The 20,224-nt window shown below is 29.9% G+C and overlaps 1 protein-coding gene and 1 long non-coding RNA gene across 5 annotated transcripts in view; one reads left to right on the top strand and one right to left on the bottom strand.

Moving 5' to 3' along the window:
- LOC145291383 (uncharacterized) overlaps nt 1-15,993 on the bottom strand; it is a 28,193-nt gene extending 12,200 nt beyond the window's left edge. The window contains exon 1 of one of the 2 annotated variants that reach the window (XR_013869400.1): nt 15,789-15,993. This is a non-coding gene — a long non-coding RNA (uncharacterized LOC145291383). Of the gene's footprint in view, nt 1-500; nt 2,111-15,788 lie in introns of those variants that run through there. The other variant, XR_013869401.1, reaches the window with a different exon arrangement.
- The window catches only part of LOC145291382 (uncharacterized), a 121,238-nt gene that overhangs the window by 1,396 nt on the left and 99,618 nt on the right, over nt 1-20,224 (top strand). The gene's annotated exons all lie outside the window — the stretch shown is intronic.

Below are 20,224 nucleotides of genomic sequence, written 5' to 3' on the forward strand. Positions count from 1 at the left end.
TGTTTTTATTTAATGTAACATGTTTATTCAGCTCGAAAAATATACTGTGTTTACCGATGTATTGGAAAATTCAAAATGGCGCCCGACTGTCTCTTTAACACGGTAAGTTTGGGAAAAGGTGCTATAAATATAAAACTAGACAAAACACTGTTAGAAACTCGATCAATATATATTACCGTGACATAAGTTGACATATATTCGGTGTTTTTTTTTAATAGTATTTTGTCTAGTTTATTATTTATAACACCTTTTCCCAAACTTACCATGTTAAAGAGAGTGTCGGGCGCCATTTTGAATTTTCCAATACATCGGTAAACAATGTATGTTTTTCGAGCTGAATAAACATGTTACATTGAATAAAAACACGAAAAATATATCCAGTTTGGTAGAAAAGTAACTTACCTTGTTTTTGATAACATTTATTTGTTATATATTTGTTTTTTGACAACTTTTTCCAATCTGTGTACAGTAATACAAACCCGGACCACCCGAAGACTTACCTTTAAGAAGTTGATTACTGGCAGTGGGAGGTTGAAAATGAGAAAATGCTTTTCGTAATAAACACCCTCCAACCTCCCATGTTAAAAACGTCTTTCGGAATAAAAACTCTTTGGAGGTTGGACAACCAGTGCATACATTGACCAAAGAAAATATTAACTCATCGCAAACAATCCGTTTTTTTTTTTTTCTTTTTTAGTATTTTTACGGTACTTGTGCAGTTGTGCACTTACTGAACTGCGCTATTTTTAAATAATATTTTCAAGTTAAAATGAAGATTTACAGTATCTTTGTTTTCAGTAAATGCTTAGGTGAAAGTACAGAATAGTTACAAACCCTTCCCCATTTAAGAAGGGTTTTCTAAATAATAACGTTATTATTTCAGCACTGTTCGATAAAAGTGCATAACCACTTTTTTTTTTTTTTTTTTTTTTACAATTTGAGTATTGCCGGGTTTATAAGTCATAAAAATATAAATAAGAACTATTAAAGCAAGCAAAAAACACACACACAAAAACTAAGTAGAAAAGTTAATTTGATTTGTAGTAAAAATGCCATTTATTTTTAAGGATTTTCAAATTTTTCCATTAATTTCTGAATTTGAAATGGGGAGGGGGGAAGCCCCCAAAAGGTTAATTATTGATACCTAACAAGAAAAACTAAGACTTTGTGATAATTGATCTCTGATAATTTAACAATCTTAATTTTTCCCCTAAATTTTCGTAATTAGTTTTAAGGTGCTAATGCAGAGAGTGATCCGCGCTATTTTTTTTTTAAATCGTAGTTCCAAGTTTAATTAAAGTTTTATGTTTTTTATTCAATTGTAAGGTTAAAGTACAGAATATGTACAAAACACCCTACCCTCCCCATGTTAAGAATGGCTGTTTGAATAATAACCTTATTATTTCAGCACGGATCACTCTCTGCATGAGTACCAGTTTTACAAAATGTTTTTTTTTTTTTTTGTGAAAATAGGTTTTAAATAAAAAAACGATTTTAATGAAATATTCAGAGCAAACATTTTTTCGATTTCAAATTGTAGTCCTTGGTTTGATTAAAGTTACGTGAGACAAAACCTTGATTGGGTGGCGGACCCGGACTTAACGGTTCTACTATCCCCCTACCTTAAAAATTTGCACTTATTGTATCGTGCTGAAATAACGTTATTTGGAAAGCCATTCTTAACATAGGAAGGAAGGGTGTTTTGTAACTATTCTGTACTTTTGTCTAACAATTTAATTACAAAAAGATATTGTGAAACTAAAAAAAAAATAGCGCGATACAATCCATAACGAAAGAGTGCCCTCCCATATTAGTAAACAAATAACTGCTACCAAAGGCAAGAAAAATTGCTTTTCCACTCAACATTTTTTTGGGGTGGGGGTGGGGGTAAATTTTTAGATTAGGTCCACCTCCACAATTTTCTTTTAAATGACGACGTTATAGGTTTTCGACTATGCTGAATACGGAAATCGCATTGAAATCTTGCAGAAATAAGTAGTTAGCGAGATATAAAAAGTTGTATTATGCATTGTATTCTTTGGCGGTCATCTTTGTTACGCGCGTGCCCCATAAACAAATCTACGCGCGTAAAACAACTTTTTATATCTCGATAACTACTCATTGCTGCAAAATTTCAATGCGATTTTCGTATTCAGCATAGTCGAAAACCTATAAATGTAGTCATTTTAAAGAAAATTGTGGAGGTGGACCTAAACGAAACATTTACCAATACCTTTTTTGTCTTTACATTTTTAGCCTTATGAGCCTTGTAAAAAAAAAAAAAAAAAAAAAAAAAAAAAAAAAAAAAAAATTATGCCAGTAAATAGAAAGATTACTTTTCTTGCCTTTGGTAGCAGTTATTTGTTCACTTATTATTTTGCTCCTTTTTTTTCTCTCAATTGGAAACTGTTTATAATAGCTGCTTCTCCCTTCAATTTTTTGTATTATTTTTTAAGTCTGAAATTTGCGAGCAACAGTGTCCTCCATCTTGAAAAGCATGTTGGCTTGGCTAAGTAAAAGTGACGCTAACAAATACATAGATAAGGTAACTCGGGGTGAAACAGCCACGAATGATTATCCCTATGCTTTCCCGACTTATTATTTTGCATTATCTTTATTTTAATGAATTTTGACACTCCCATTTGATGGGCACCCCCATTCAGGGGAAAGTCATCATGTCAAATAATAAAATAAGCCTCAAAAGTGTCTCCTTTTAATCTCTGTTCATCCTAATAAATATTAGGATCCAGTTAGTGTGAAAATTGTACATTAGTTGAAAAATTAAATTTCTTGCGTTTGGTCGTCTTTTTTCATTTTTCTTTGTCTAATTTTCTTTTAAAACATACCTGTTTAGTCTTGTTAATTTAACGCACCCCTCCTTCTCAGACATTTTGTAAAAAACGTAAATTTCGTAGAAACGCCGAGACTTCAAACAATCAGCCTCCCCCCCCCCTTTTTTCATATACAAACAACGAAATGAGTTTTCTTGGCCTTCGGGACAAGATCAAAGTGTAGTATGCTATTGCTGCACTTCCATTTCTTGTTCTCTTTCGGTGGAGGAGCAGTCCTTCACGACTGAGACAATTTTTATTTTTGTACCTTTTCTCCACGTTAAAAACGACCCTGGTGTCTAACTGTCCCGTGGGGAGGCATAGTAAATAGGTACAATAATTAATTTTTATGTGCTCAAAGCGGAGAGTGGACAGAGCGGTAATATATTTTTTTAGTTTCGACTATTTTTTTCGGCGGACGTACACGACACGAGTGCTGGTACCCCTCTAGCGAAATACGCATCGGCTCCGATCGCAGTTCGACTTAGGGAGCAATTATTATTTTTACAAGGAAAGTTTTGCGTGTGTAGCTTAGTTTTTTTTATTTATTTATTTTGGCTTGAACTTTGCGCTTTACGAATTATGGTACTCCTTGGGCGTTGAGTTCCATGGCGACCAACAGAAAAATTTCATGGTTGCTCCCTTGCCTCCCCTCTCCCAGTTAAGGCTAACACGGTGATCGGAAAACTCGTACCCGGAAAAATACCCCCTTTTTGCTAGGTAGGAAAACTGGTCCCTTATTGAATAAATATCGATTGAAAACACATTTTATTACCGTTCTTGAAGGAAACATTGTTTTTAAAAGAGACTATGCAGCCATTGCAGCCCCATAATATTTAAAAAAGATTATTTTTAACTCTTGCTTAAAAAAATAAACTTGATTACGGAGTTAAGATACGAAAAACGAAACCAAATATTTATTTTTAAAAAATATTCTAGTTTTAACACTTGTGTCATTACGAAACAAAAATAAAGATAGAAAACACGGGGTTTGTATTACTGTACACATAGATTCGAAAAAGTTGTCAAAAAAACAAACAAATATATAACAAATAAATGTTATCCAAGGCAAGATAAGTTACTTTTCTACCAAACTGGATATAATTTTCGTGTTTTTATTCAATTTAACATGTTTATTCAGCTCGAAAACCATACAGTGTTTACCGATGTATTGGAAAATTCAAGATGGCGGCCGATTCTCTCTTTAACACGGTAAGTTTGGAAAAAGGTGTAATAAATAATAAACTAGCCAAAATACTGTTAGAAATTCGCTCAATATATGTTACCGTGACATAACTTGACATATATTCGGTGGTTTTTAATAGTATTTTGTCTAGTTTATTATTTATAACACCTTTTCCTGAACTTACCGTGTTAACGAGAGAATCGGCCGCCATCTTGAATTTTCCAATATATCGGTAAACACTGTATGGTTTTCGAGCTGAATAAACATGTTAAATTGAATAAAAACACGAAAATTATATCCAGTTTGGTAGAAAAGTAACTTATCTTGCCTTTGATAACATTTATTTGTTATATATTTGTTTTTTAACAACTTTTTCGAATCTATGTGTACAGTAATACAAACCCCAAATTTATTTTCTTTGGGAGGTGGGGGAGGCTCGTTTTAAAACTATTATCTACCTCATTATTTTCTTTAATTTTCGGACATTTTTTTGTTAAAAATTATTTACTAAGTAATGTCGAGTGCGACATTACTTGTTATTTCTTTTTAATCAAATAAACTCTTTAAAATAAGTTTAAACACCAAAAACTTACAAAGCTAGGTAGAAAACGAAAACTTAGAAAAATCAATTTTTTTTTAAAGCAATAAACATGTAAAAATATTTTTTAAAATATTATGGGATGTGCATAATTAGGTGTATCAGAATTTTTGACACTCCTAACACGAAACTGCGAATAAAATATAAAAAAAACTTGTAATTTCTCTTTTAAAAGTGGGTTGTTTATTTTCTTTATGGATTATACTTCCAAAATAAACTATTAAAGTTGTTTTAAAACTAATAGAAATATTTTTATTTTATTAAAAAAACAAAAAACAAAAAAAAAACTAATGAATTTTACGAACTCAATATGTTTCAATTTTTAAACTTCAAAAATCTATCCAAATTTTTCTATTGATTCTATTTTTACGATATTTTCAGGATCAATGTGAAATTTTATGCTCTTTCCAATAAACCGAATATAATATTTTAGACAAACGTTTTTTTTTTTTTAAATTCACGGCCCCCCTATTTTGAAATGTCTATTAAAAAGTAAATTATTAATTTACTCAAAGTTTTATGTATCACAAATTGAAGAGAAAAGGTCAATAAATAATATATTCAAATTTAAAACAAAAAAAGTAGTTTTTTTTTTTTAGAAATTTACCTGTAAAGTCCAAGTTTAAAACCCTTTTTTTTTTTTTTTATAAATCACTTTGTTTTTTTTTTTGTTTTTTTTTAATGAAACTTTGGTCCTTGTTCCTTTAATTGAAAAAAAAAAAAAAGGTAAATTTATACAAACACCGTGACAGCGAATTAACCCTAACCCTAACCCTAACGCTGTCACGGTGTTTGTATAATAATACCAAAAAATAGGGCTTGAATTACATTTTTCGAGTAGTTATAAGCTTGGAAAGACAAGGGGGTCGAATAATTCACGCCTCCCATTTTGAAATGTCTATTAAAAAGTAAATAATTAATTTACTCACCAAAGTGTTATATATCACAAATTGAAGAGAAAAGGGTCAATAAATAATATATTCAAATTTAAAGCAAAAAAAAAGTAGTGTTTTTTTTAGAAATTTACCTGTAAATTCCGAAGTTTAAAACCTTTAAAAAAATAAAATAAAATAAAATAAATAAATAAAACACTTTTTTTTTTTTTTTTTTTTTAATGAAACCTTGGTCCTTGCTCCTTTAATTGAAAAAAAAAAATTAGGGCTTCAATTACATTTTTCGAGGAGTTATATGCTTGGAAAGACGGGGGTGGAATTCACTATTTTTCACGAAATTTCTGAAACACCTAGTGCATAAATTATGCAAAAAAAAAAAAAAGAAAATACATTTTTAGGTAATTATGCACTGCATAATTACCTAAAAATGTATTTTCTTTTTGAGAACGCCCGTTTTAAAACTATATTTACCTCTTTAATTTTCTATGTTTGAGCAATTATCTAGACTCCTAAGACATGATCCTCTTATGTCGGACATTTTTTGGTCATAAGTAACACTCGACATTACTTTTTTTTTTTTTTTTTTAACTACATAAACTCTTTAAAATAAGTTGAAACCCCAAAAGCTAGGTAGAAAACGAAAACAGTAAACAAGTAAAAATATTTTAAAAAAATATTATAGGATGTGTATTCTCTTTTAAAGACAATATCTTCAAAAGCGGTCATAAAATGTGTTTTCAATCGATATTTATTCAATAAGGGACCAGTTTTCCTACCTAGCGAAAGAGGACGAGTTTTCTGGAGACGAGTTTTCCTAAATTCGGCTAACACATGCGCACGTAACATTTTTTATTTACTTACGTTGCCGTAGTAACTAAACGATTATTTGTCACTTTTACAAACCTTTATTTATTTATTTAGAAAAAAGTTTTACTTTTTATGAATATTAAAAGAAAAAAAAGTTACTAAACATTTATCAATTTCTCACTTTTACAAACATTTGTTTTTAAATCTCTTTTTAAATGTCGACTTTTATTGATAAAGAAATCTACTCTGCAACAACGGACACTGAAAACTTTTTTTAAATAGTATTTGCGATGGGTATGCTGACAAATGGTGCCCGGAAAACTCGTCCCGGGAAAACTCGTCTCCGGAAAACTCGTCTCCGGAAAACTCGACCCCGGAAAACTCGACCCCGGAAAACTCGACCCCTTTCGCTAGGTAGGAAAACTGGTCCCTTATTGAATAAATATCGATTGAAAACACATTTTATGATCGTTCTTGAAGGAGAAATTGTTTTTTTAAAATAGTCTATAGGCCCCCCCCCATAATATTAAAAAAAAAATTTTTTTACTTGTTTTATGTTTTTTTTTTTTTTTTAAATAAAATCGATTTTCTAAGTGTCCGTTTTCTACCTAACTGGCTAAGTTCTTAGTGGTTTCACTTATTTTAAAGCGTTTATTATGTTCATAAACGAGACCGCATATTTTTTTATATTAATATACAAAGAATTTACTTATTTACTGTTGTTATAAAAGGGTAAAATCGATTTGGGTTTGTATTACTGTACACATAGATTCGAAAAAATTGTCAAAAAACAAATATATAACAAATAAATGTTATCAAAGGCAAGATAAGTTACTTTCCTACCAAATTGGATATATTTTTCGTGTTTTTATTCAATGTAACATGTTTATTCAACTCGAAAAACATACAGTGTTTACCGATGTATTGGACAATTCAAAATAGCGGCTGACTCTCTCTTAAACACAGTAAGTTCGGGAATAGGTGTTATAAATAATAAACTAGACAAAATACTATTAAAAAAAACACCGAATATATGTCAACCTATGTCACGGTAATATATATTGAGCGAATTTCTAACAGTATTTTGTCTAGTTTATTATTTTTCGAATCTATGTGTACAGTAATACAAACCAAAATTTTAATATTTTTTGAAATATAATTTAGAGAGGGGGGGTATATCTCCCTCGGAAAAACAACCAACAAAAAATGAAATTAAAAAGATTCTTGATAAACGATAGCGGAGTTTTCAATAAAATTGATTAATAAATTTATTTAGTGATTACTTTTTCTCTGAATGATTGATTTTAGAATTTTGAAGTAAAAATTAAAAAAATTAAAAATGAGTTAACGAGAGATTGTTAGCACATGGCATCTCTCGCGCCAAAAAAATATTTCGCTTTTGATTTATTAGTTAATTTTTGCAAAATTTGACAGGACGACAATAAATGTTGATAATTGATAGAATTATAATTTTAAATAACGCATGAGTGCATTGCATTTGGTATGAGAGAAAACGAAAACATAAAACAAAAAACTATCATAATTAAAAAACCAAAACAAAAAAGTAACGCTCCCAGTTTTTAATTTTTTTGTTTTGTTTTTTTATTATTGTTTTTATGACTCCAAAAACATCGTTAAAATAAGAACCAAAAAATTTTTTAATTTTTTTTTATTTTTTTTTTTTTATTACATTTTCACCCCAAACAAGGCAAATTGCCACTTTGGTGTAGGGGGCTACTATCAGGGGCAACAACTACTGGGGTACTATGTAGGGATTTGGGCAGCAAGGTGTCGGTTCACGTTACACTTGAACTTCTGCACGTCAGTACTGTTGGGGAAGCAGGGACCTGGAATGGAATTCCAGAGTCTTGCGGTTCTGGGGAAGAAACTATTGGAGTAAAAAGATCTTTTACATCTAGGGACCTCTACAGTGTGGGGGTGGGATCTAGTAGCCTGTCGGGTTTGTCGAGGGTGCTCGCGTCGTGGGGGCACAAGTGATTGCAGTTCATCAGAGCATTCACCACTAAAATACTTGTAGAACAGGCAGAGGGATGCAACATTTCGTCGATGGGACAGAGGCTGAAGCTTAGATGCCAGTTCAGGGCCTATCAGATTTGCGACTCTCTTTTGAACCTTGTCAAGGAGCGAGAGACTAGTAGCAGATGCACCAGCCCAGATGTGGCAGCAATACTCCATACATGGGCGAATGGTGGCCTTATAGAGGTACAGGATACTTTCGGGTGTTAGTAGTTTTCTAGCACGGTAGAGAGAGTCCACCTTTCTTGCAGCGGCCCTGGCAATGCCTTCAATGTAATTGTTCCAACTCATGTTTCCTGTGAACGTTAGGCCAAGGAGTTTGAAAGATGGACTCTCAGATAAAGAGTCGTTGGCCATTGCTATTGGTGGTAGAGAGGGTTTCTTGTAATTATTGAATGAAACTAGTTTAGTCTTGGCAGCATTGAACGCGACCAACCACTTTTGTCCCCATTCCACTACAGATTGGAGGTCTTCCTCTAGTGTTTCTGCCATTTCTTATGAACATAATAAACGCTTTAAAATAAGTGAAACCACTAAGAACTTAGCCAGTTAGGTAGAAAAAAAAACAAAAAAAAACATTAAACAAATAAAAATATTTTTTTAAAATATTATGGGGGGGGCTATAGTCTATTTTAAAAAGCAATATCTCCTTCAAGAACGATCATAAAATGTGTTTTCAATCGATATTTATTCAATACGGGACCAGTTTTCCTACCTAGCGAAAGGGGACGAGTTTTCCCGAGACGAGTTTTCCTAAATTCCTGACAAATATCAGCTAAATTTTGCAAATATTCCCCACCCCACCAAATGGTGTTTATTCCGAAATCCGTTAACATGAGGAGGTTGGGGGTGAAAACCGTTCTTAACATTGTGGAAGTGGACCTAATGTAATAAAAATAACTAAACCATTTACTGATAATTTCTCACTTTTACAAATATTTTTAATTTACATGCGCGGATGAACAACATATTGTTGAATGGTGCGAAAACAAAGCATTTTTGTAATAAACTTCGGGTTTGTTTGACTATACACAAATTCGAAAAAGATGTTAAACAAAAATATAACCAATAAATGTTATCGGGTTTGTATTACTGTACACACAGATTCGAAAAAGTTGTCAAAACGCAAATATATAACAAATGTAATCAAAGGCAAGATAAGTTAGTTTTCTACCAAACTGGATATATTTTTGTGCTTTTATTCAATGTAACATGTTTATTCAGCTCGAAAAAATGTGTTTACCGATGTATTGGAAAATTCAAAATGGCGCCCGACTCTCTTTAACACGGTAAGTTTGGGAAAAGGTGTCATAAATAAAAAAACTAGATAAAATACTATTAAAAACCCACCGAATATGTCAACCTATGTCACGGTAACATATATAGAGTTTCTAACAGTATTTTGTCTAGTTTTTCATCTATAAAACCTTTTCCCAAACTTACCGTGTTAAAGAGAGTCGGGCGCCATTTTGAATTTTCCAATACATCGGTAAACACTGTAGGCTTTTATTTATTTTATTTACTGACGTTGGCTTAGTAACTAGACGATTTACTGATAATTTTGTAACCCTTAAACGCATGCCGGAAGATTTAAATTGGTTCATTATTGTAATGAAAAAAAAGTTTCATTCAACACACAAAACCAAAAACATATAATGATAAATGATTTATTATTCTAATCATTGAAATTTACTAATTTTTAAACGAAAAAAGTTTAAAAAAGAATAGTGTTTATGTGCGCATGTAAAAATGTTTGTAAAAGTAAGAAATTATTTGGGTTTGTATTACTGTACACAGATTGGAAAAAGTTGTCAAAAAACAAATATATAACAAATAAATGTTATCAAAAACAAGGTAAGTTACTTTTCTACCTAACTGGATATATTTTTTGTGTTTTTATTCAGTGTAATATGTTTATTCAGCTCGAAAAACATGCAGTGTTTACCGATATATTGGAAAATTCAAAATGGCGCCCGACTCTCTCTCTCGGAGAGGGTAAGTTTGGGAAAAGGTATTATAAATAATAAACTAGACAAAATAATGTTAGAAATTCGCTCAATATATGTTACCGTGACATAAGTTGACATATATTCGGTTGTTTTTTAATAGTATTTTGTCTAGTTTATTATTTATAACATCTTTTCTCAAACTTACCGTGTTAAAGAGACAGTCGGGCGCCATTTTGAATTTTCCAATACATCGGTAAACACTGCATGTTTTTCGAGCTGAATAAACATATTACACTGAATAAAAACACAAAAAATATATCCAGTTAGGTAGAAAAGTAACTTATCTTGCCTTTGATAACATTTGTTATATATTTGTTTTTTGACAACTTTTTCCAATCTATGTGTACAGTAATACAAACCCAATTATTTTAATATTTAAAAAAATTAGTATTGTTTATTTATTTAGATTAGGTCCACTTTATAAATACCCCCAACCTCCCCATTTTAAAGCTTTCGGAATAAACACCATGTTTTTTTTTGGGGGGGGGGTGAAAAATATTTGCAAAATTTAACTAATATTTGTTGTCAGCATACCCACCCGCAAATACTATTATTAAAAAAAAAAAAAAAAAAAAAAAAAGGGGGGGGGGTTTCAGTGTCCGTTGCAGAGAAGTAGATTTAAGTCATTTAAAAAAATTGTGGAGGTGGACCTAAATGTAAATATTTACCAAAAAGTTATCCGCTCATGTAAATTAAGTGTTTGTAAAAGTGATAAATTATTAATAAATGTTTAGTAACTTTTCTTTTGTAATATTCATAAATAGTAAAGCATTTTTTTTTTCAATATTCATGAAAAGAGTTAAGCCAACGCAAATAAATAAATAAATGTTTGTAGAAGTGACTAATTATCAATAAATGGTTTAGTTATTTTTTTTTTTTATTCATGAAGAGTTAAGCCAACGTAAATAATATTTGTAAACGTGCGAAAGGCAACGTAAATAAATAAATGTAATGTACGCATGCGTTAGCCTTGACTAAGAAGGGAGGAGGCTAAGGGAGCGACCATTAAATAATTCTGCTAGTCGCCATGGAACTCAACGCCCAATGAGTACCTAAATAATATTTAAAAATAGTGTGGATTCCATTTTGATTTTCACCAATTTTCCTGTTAATAATTACATAAACTCTGGCAAAAAAAAAAAAAAATCCATCCAAGAAACAAAAAAAAAATAAAATAAAATCATAAAAATCATGAGCAAAGTTCAAGTCAAAAGAAATGAAATAAATAAAAACTAGGTCAAATACGCAAAAATTCTTTCATTGTAAAAATAATAACGTCTCCCTCAGTTGAACTACGTACAACATCGGAGCCGATGCATAATTCGCTAGCTGGGTAGCACTCGTATACGTCAGCCATCATTGAATTAAGCATTGTTCATTTAATATTTTCACACAAAAAAATTATAATAGCAAAAAATATTTTTACATTTTTTTTTTAAATTACAGGTTTCGCATAATTTTTATATGTAAAATTTTAATATTTTCCTTGCTTGCATGAATGTGAAACTTTCGACAAAACAATTTTTATATAATCTTGAACAATAATTATAAAAAATAATTTAAAAACAGGAACATAAGAAAATAATTAAATGAAAAAAAAATGAAAATTATACAAACGTTCAGGATATAAATGTATGGATGCACTAGGTGTATCAGAATTTTGGGGGAATTTGACACCCCTAACACGAAACTGCGAATAAAATATAAAAAACTCGTAATTTCTCTTTTAAAAGTGGGTTGTTTATTTTCTTTGTGGAATATACATCCAAAATAAACTATTAAAGTTGAAAAAAAAAATTTTTTTATATATATATATATATATATATATAAAATAAAGAAAAAAGTGTTTACAAAGTGCCGGCGCGCCTCTATGCAGCCATTTTATTTTTTTTAAGTAAGGAAATCAATTGAATTTTACGGGTTAATTTTTTTTCAATTTTTAAACTTTAAAAATCTATCAAAATTTTTCTATTGGTTAATTTTTTACGATATTTTCAGGGTTAATGTGAAATTTTATGCTCTTTCTAATAAACTGAGTATATTTTAGACAAACGTTTTTGTTTTTTTGTAACCCCCCCTCATTTTGAAATGTCTACCAAAGTTTTATATATCACAAATTGAAGATCAATAAATAATATATTGTAAATTAAAACAAACAAAAGTGTTTTTTGGAAATTTACCTGTAAAGTCCTAAGTGTAAAAAAATTTCTTTTTTTTTAAATCACGTTGACTTTTTTTTTTTTTATTGGAAGCCTATGTTCTGCTTATATTGTTCAGTAAGTAATGGACGATGATAATTTTTTTCTATTTCATTCAAGCAGTGCAAGCACCCTCGACAAACCCGACAGGCTGCTAAATCCCACCCCCACACTGTAGAGATCCCTAGATGTAAAAGATCTTTCTACTCCAATAGTTTCTTCCTGAGAACCGCTAGACTTTGGAATTCCATTCCAAGTCCCTGCTTCCCCAACAGTACTGACGTGCAGAAGTTCAAGTGTAACGTGAACCGACATCTTGCTGCCCAAATCCCTACATAGTACCCCAGTAGTTGTTGCCCATGATAGTAGCCCCCTACACCAAAGTGGCAATTTGCCTTGTTTGGGGTGAAAATGTAATTTAAAAAAAAAAAAAAAAAATTTCTTTTTTTTTTTAGATATTTAAAAAAAAATTTCATTCGACAAAAAAGAATGAAAATATAATAAATCAAAACTTTATGAATTTGAGAAAAGAAAAAAAAATTCCATGAGTTTTTTTTTTTTTTTTTTTTTTTTTATAGGCAAAAATCTTATAAGTAAAATTTGACTATTTTTAAACTATGGGAACACTTATTCTTCATGGACAAGGCTAAACAACTAACGCGAAGTGTGGTTTTTACTTCCCTCATGTCCATCCGTAGTTAAAAAAAAAAAAAATACTTCCGGTTTTGGATAAAAATGTAAAATACTTTTATCATGGCGCGTTTTTCAAATAGGGGTTTTAAAAATTCTTTTATTTAAAAAATAAATGGATTTTAAAACAAATATGGATAAATTCTTAATGAAGAATGGAACTACACATTGATTAGTAATTTTTATAGGCAAGTGATATTTTGGAATTTATTATCGTTTTTTTTTTATAATCGACGCAAGTTAAATTTCGTTTATTTTCTTCAAATCTTTTTAAAGAAAACTAATTTAAAATAAAATATTGCATAATTTGCTATTTAACCTGTTATTTTTTTTAAATTTGGTCTTTGCCCCTTTAATTGAAAAAAAAGATTAGACTTTGAATTACATTTTCATAAGCTTGGAAAGGTAGGTCAAATTATTCAATATTTTTTTCACGCATTCGTAAAGTCGGTTTCTGACACACCTACGGATGCATTTAATTATATGACACCATTTAATCTTGCTACTGGCTGAAATTTTGAACTTCCGTATATTCCGTGTTTACAAAACTTCCGTTTGTAGCGATTTTGTTCTTCGCAAAATAGTTCGCTTTTTGGGTCTGAGCTTTGTACAAACTAGGTGCTTTTTTTTTTTTTTTTTCTCCTCAATTTAATTCAATGTGGACTTTACTAATTATCTTTGAAATATACTCAGAAAATTATATTTATCTTTTAAAGGATTTTTACAGTGAATTTATTTAACTTGAAAATTTAGCTAACTTGATAGTTTTTAGGTACGGGCAAAAATGGGCGAGTAAAAATAGGGAGACCTAGTTTTGAAAGCCGATTTATCATAATTTTTTTGCCGGTTTCCGACTACTTTTTGATTGTATTTGAAAGATTAGAGACTGAAGTTAATTTCATAAAGGAAAAAAAATATTAGTACACGTGAAAAAAATTATGAAAGATATTTTCAGGGCGAGCTAACCAATTCAGCTAAATTTTGAAGTTAAATAAATTCATTATAAAAATCCTTTAAAAGATAAATATTAGTTTTCTGGGTCTATTTCAAAGATAATTAGTAAAGTCCTATGCTAATGAATTAAATAAAAAGAAAAACACCTTGCTTGTGCAAAAATAACTTAATTAGCCCTCAAAAAGCAAGTAATTTACCGTTCGTCAAAAACGCAACAAACTAAAATTTTGTAAACCCGATTATTATAAGGCCACAAAATTTCAGCCAGTCGAAACGCTAGGTGTACCAGAATTTTTGACACCCCTAACACAAAACTGCGAATAAAATATAAAAATCTTGTAATTTCTCATTTTAAAGTGGGTTGTTTATTTTCTTTATGGAATATACTTCCAATATAAACTATTAAAGTTGTTTAAAAAATAATAGAAATATAATTTTTATTTAAAAAAAAAAACTGTTTACAAAGTGCCGACGTGCCTTCACACACCCATTTTGTACGTAATTAAATCAATTGAATTTTACGAGTTAAATCTATCAATTTTTCTATTTCTTTAGTTTTTAACGCTATTTTCAGGGTCAATGTGAAATTTTATGCTCTTTCCAATAAACTGAATATAATATTCTAGACAAAAAACCAACCTCGTTGTTTAAAAATCCTGTTATTTAAAAAATACATGGAATATAATATATAAATATGGACAAATTCTTATAAAGAATAGAAGCACCCATAGCTTAGTAATTTTGAACAGGTAAGTGATTTTTTATCAGTTATATATATTTATATTTCGATGAAGTTAAATTTGTTGATTTTCATGAAATCTTTTTTTAAAGAAAACCGATGAAGAATAAAAAAAAAAAAAAAAATGTATATTTTTCGATTAAACCTTTTATAATTTAAAAATTTGGTCTTTGCTCATTTTATTGAAATAAAAATTAGGGTTTTAAATTACATTTTCATATTGTTATAAGCGTGTAGACAGTCTATTTAATCAAATGTTTTCAATGGTGACTTGCCCCAAAATTCTGATACACCTATCGAAACGCTGTTTCAATATGAAGTAGTGATAGTAAAAGGAGGTAGGAGTGTCATTTACTCGTTTGCTGGAATTTTAAACGTTATTTTCGTTTTCAACATCCTCAAAAACTTATGTCTTAATTTTCCAAATTTTTTTTTCTATAGTGTGGAAAGTCAATTGTCTGCCCCTTGCTGTTCTTATATTCCAAACATTCCCAATAGGTGTCGCTAGCAGTGTATCATTTAAAAACAAGATGGCGTGAAGTTTTTCTTCGATAAAATGTCTCATAATATTTGATTTTCTTAAATTAAAAAAAAAAAAAACTTGATCGGTTTACGTGATTTTTGGATATGACATTTTCATGCAGTGACAAGTACGTACATTATAAAATATTTTTTTCAGATTTTTATAGTAAAAAAAGACCATTTATAGACTTGCACCATGTTTATACATTTGAGCAGCAGCAGCAGCAGCACTCAGCAGCATTCATTTTGGCCGTTCCTAATAGTTTTCATCTCATTAGTAATTAGATAAAATACTTTAAATAAAATAAAAAAAATAGTTCTCACCTCATCTAGTAGTAAAAATAATGTCAGTAAGTTTTCATGAGCGGTTTACAAAAACATTTTTGTTTCTCTTTCCATTTTTGAGAGGAGTATTCAATTATAGAACTTGTATAGATTTTAACAGGGGCTTCTTCGGTTTCATTTATCGTTTTTCCGTAAGTAACGCGCCGAAATACACTGAGTAGAAGAACTTTACTTTTTCACAAAAATTCTGTTTACATTGAATGGAGGGTGGAGGGGCAGGGGTGACGGTTGGTGTCGCGAGCGCGACACCACTCATCACCCCTGTGAAAAATTAAACAGTTCTGCTCTGTGTATGTCGACGCGTTACTTACAGAAAAACGGTAAATTAAACTGCAGAAGCACCTGTTGAATGTTGTACAAGTTCTGTAATTGAATACCCCCCCTCGGCAAAAAAAAAACAAAAAAAAAATGTTTGTAAATTGCTTGGTAAAATTTTTTTTTTTTTTTAGATCAATTAAAAAGCATCAAAAACTAGTAAATCTATGTAACACAGAAAAATGAACCACATTTTTGTTTTTTTGAAAACTTGTTATTTCATATCTGCTAAAAAATTCTTCCGATGTGACAAATCATTTTACTACGCGCGAACGCATACGAAGGCGGTGAGATGGCACCAAATAGTGCTAAGGTTTAGGGGGTTAATACCATGCAAATGGTAAATTTGCGACGGGTTTGGATATCAGATTCGTTGTCAGCGACCCCGAAAACCTATTTAAAACAAATGGCGGAGGTTAACAATCCTGCCACTTAAAAAAAATCGCTAACAAAACAAAAAAAACATGGCGGACGACCTACGCGTCGCATGACACTGAAAGTAATTAACGCTCCCTCTGACACGTGACTGGAATTTATTTGTTTACATTTTTTTCTCCATACCTTTAGTCTTAACCAAAAAGACATTTGGTACTAGTGCAGTTAAGTTTCGCCAACGCGAGAAATACGAACTTAAAAAAAAAAAAAAATAAATAAATATTTTTCATTAAAGAATGGTTCGTACACTCGTGGCAAAACTACACAAGTACCAAAACGTGTTATGTTTTTGTTCCAATTTAGTTGTCATATTTAAGTAGGCACCACCAAAACTGGGGGGGCAGGTCAGTACTTTTTGACGGACCGTCTTTTTAAAAATCTACCAAAAATCAGGTAATTATCCGATCAATACGAAATTTTCAGCGATTATTAGAAGAATGAACTTTATAACAGTGTACTTATTTTTCATAAACGATATTTATATATATATTTTTTTTTGCTTACAAACCCCCCCCCTTGTTTTGAAGTGGGAACAAATATGCTTAAAATAATCATCTGAAACTGAACAAAACATATTGTGTTGTTGTAAGGGACAGAATTATAGATTAAAAAAAAAAAAAAAAAAAAAAAAAAATTGTTTGCATACCTTATTTTGACGTCTGAATATCAGAACTTCGATTGTGTTTAATTATCCCGCTTTTGAGTTTTGAAGTGTGAAATTCGGTGAATATGTTAAGTAAAATAATTAATTTAAGTTAAGCAAAACAAAAAAAAATTTTTTTTTATATTTATACGAAAAAAGCCATTTTAAAATTTTTCATAAATAAATTAACAATTTTTTTTTAGTGAGCCGAATAATGCATGACCATTATTAAACAGAGCATGCTTTGAATAATCGATACAAAAAAAAAAATTCGATAAATATTGTGCCCTTTGTGTTAAAAATAGCATCATTTTTTTCGATCTCGTTTGAAAACGTTTGCCGCCTTTCGACTACGGTGGACCAAACGCGCTGAAATAATTTTTTTTTTATTCTGCTTTAAATTGCCCCCTCCCCCCATTTTGGGGAGCCTGGCCCCCACACACATACACATTAAAAACCAAACTCATACAAATGGTCACCCATCTGGTACTGGCCAGCCTCAGCTTAATAATACATTGAAATTTTCGTCACTGAAAAATAAGTTTTTTTGGCCTGTTTAGTCTTCCATAGTTTTCGTCTCATCGAAAGAAAACGTAAACAGAGTCGATCTGAACTCTTCGGCGACGCGAAATATCTGGTTACATATATGAATAAGTGGAATTATTTGAAATTCAGGTACTTATATTATAATATTTTTGCATATTCTCTTAGAAAATCATCCTAAATCTTAGTTAGACAATAAATGAATAAATAAATTATTTCAAAAACCCTTTTTTTTTTTAAATATTTAAGTACGTTTTTTGTGCAAGACAAAAAATAACAATTGTTAACTTTTTGCGAAAATTTAACATTTAAAATTGAATTAAAAATAGTAGAAAAAGTTTTACATTATTCTGTTTTCTATATGATAAAATTCAGGGTTTTATCTTTCTGGAAAAAAAAAAGTTACTCAGAAATAATGGATTTTAATAAATGTAATTTAGTTTTAAAAAACAACAACAACTTGATTTTGCGGCCATTTTTGGCGGTGCCTATATTTAAGGACCAACGTTTCTTTTTATTAACGTAAGTAGATAAATAAAATAAAAATGTTTTGTTTTTTCTTTCCGCATCACATAACAATTCGTTGTTCATTCAAAACAAATACACATATGTCCCCTAACTTCCGGTCACGTGTCTGAGGGAGCGTTAATTACTTTCAGTGTCATGCATAGGTCGTCCGCCATGTTTGTAGCGGTTTGTGAAAAAACAAATTTCATTGGTTGGTGTTCTGTTGTAGTGAAAGTAAACATTTGCCCATTTTTATAACTTCTTTTTTCACGTGTACAAATATTTTTTTCCTTTTAGAAATTAACTTTAATCTTTCAAATATAATCAAAAAGTAGTTGCGGCTGACGTACACGAGTGCCCCTGCCCCTCTAGGTGTATCAGAATTTTTGGGCAAGTCGTAATTGAAAACATTTCATTAAATATACTCTCCACGTCTACACAATATGAAAATGTAATTTCAAACCCTAATTTTTATTTCAATAAAATGAGCAAAGACCAAATTTTAAAATTATAAAAATTTTAATAAAAAAATATACAATACATATATTTTTTTAAAATTTATTTATCGGTTTTCTTTAAAAATGATTTCATGAAAATCAACAAATTTAACTTCATCGAAATATAATATATATAACTGCCAAAAAAAAAAAATCACTTGGCTGTTCAAAATTACTAAGCTATGAGTGCTTCTATTCTTCATGTATAAGAATTTGTCCATATTTATATATTATATTCCATGTATTTTTAAATAACAGGATTTTTAAACAGTCTAGGAAAAAACTTTTTTTTTTTTTTCGGTAAATGTTATCCGCCATTAGTGAAACCGGAAGTTCGTCGATTTGTTATATACGAAACCAGATACGGAACCAGCGAAGTGACAAAAATGATTATTTCCAAAACGTAAAAACACATTAATAATCTCGATAGTAACTATATGAATAAACAGGCATTTAATGTAATAACGAACAAAAGCACGTTTTTTTTTTTTTTTTTTTTTAACTACAAGCATATTTTATTCAGTTTTGTATAAGATAAATGAATAAGTGGTCAGTATGTGCTACCATATTTGAAAATATGAACATGGATATTGGCCAATTGCAAAAAATTTGCTCGACCAAATTTCTATTTTATTCTCTTAAATAAATACATGAATTTTTGATTTAATATATTTTAATTCTTTTTCGAGTGAATTTTTTTTTAATATCTAAAAAAAGAAAACATTTAATGTAATAGAAAAAAAAATGTCGTCAGCGTCCAATATTTATTTGACAATTTAAGCATAACAAACTCACTTAAAAACAAAACAAAAAAAAAAACCAACGTGGTTAAAAAAAGGTTTTACACTTTGAACTTTACAGGTGAATTTAAAAAAAAAAACACTTTTTTTTTTTAAATTAGATTTTTTTAAAAAATTTTTTTATCTTCAATTTGTGATATATAAAACTTTGAGTAAATTATTTAAATTCTAATAGACATTTCAAAATGGCGAATTTACAAAAAAGAAAGAAAGAAAGAAAAGGTTTGTCTAAAATAATATTTGATTTATTGGAAAGAGCATAAAATTTACATTGATCCTGAAAATATCGTAAAGATTGAACCAATAGAAAAATTGATAGATTTTTAAAGTTTAAAAATTGAAAAATATTTAACTCGTAAAATTCAATTGATTTCATTATGTAAAAAAAAAAAAATAATAAAATGGCTGCATGAAGGCACGCTGGCACTTTGTAAACACTTATTTTTTATTTAAAAAAAAAAAAAAAAAATTTGGAAGTATATTTCATATTACGAGTTTTTTTATATTTTATTCGCAGTTTTTGTGTGAGGAGTGTCAAAAGTTCTCTAAAAATTCTGATACACCTAGATGTGCACGAAGAAAGTGAAAGGAAACTTTTTACGTATTTCAGGGAGCTGCCATTAAAAAAAAAAAAAAAAAAAAAAAAAGAAACGTTTACGCAGGGTCCACATGCCC

Source organism: Euprymna scolopes, chromosome 12, assembly GCF_053919585.1.
Source record: "Euprymna scolopes isolate OS-2025 chromosome 12, ASM5391958v1, whole genome shotgun sequence".
In the NCBI taxonomy this organism is placed as follows: domain Eukaryota; kingdom Metazoa; phylum Mollusca; class Cephalopoda; order Sepiida; family Sepiolidae; genus Euprymna; species Euprymna scolopes.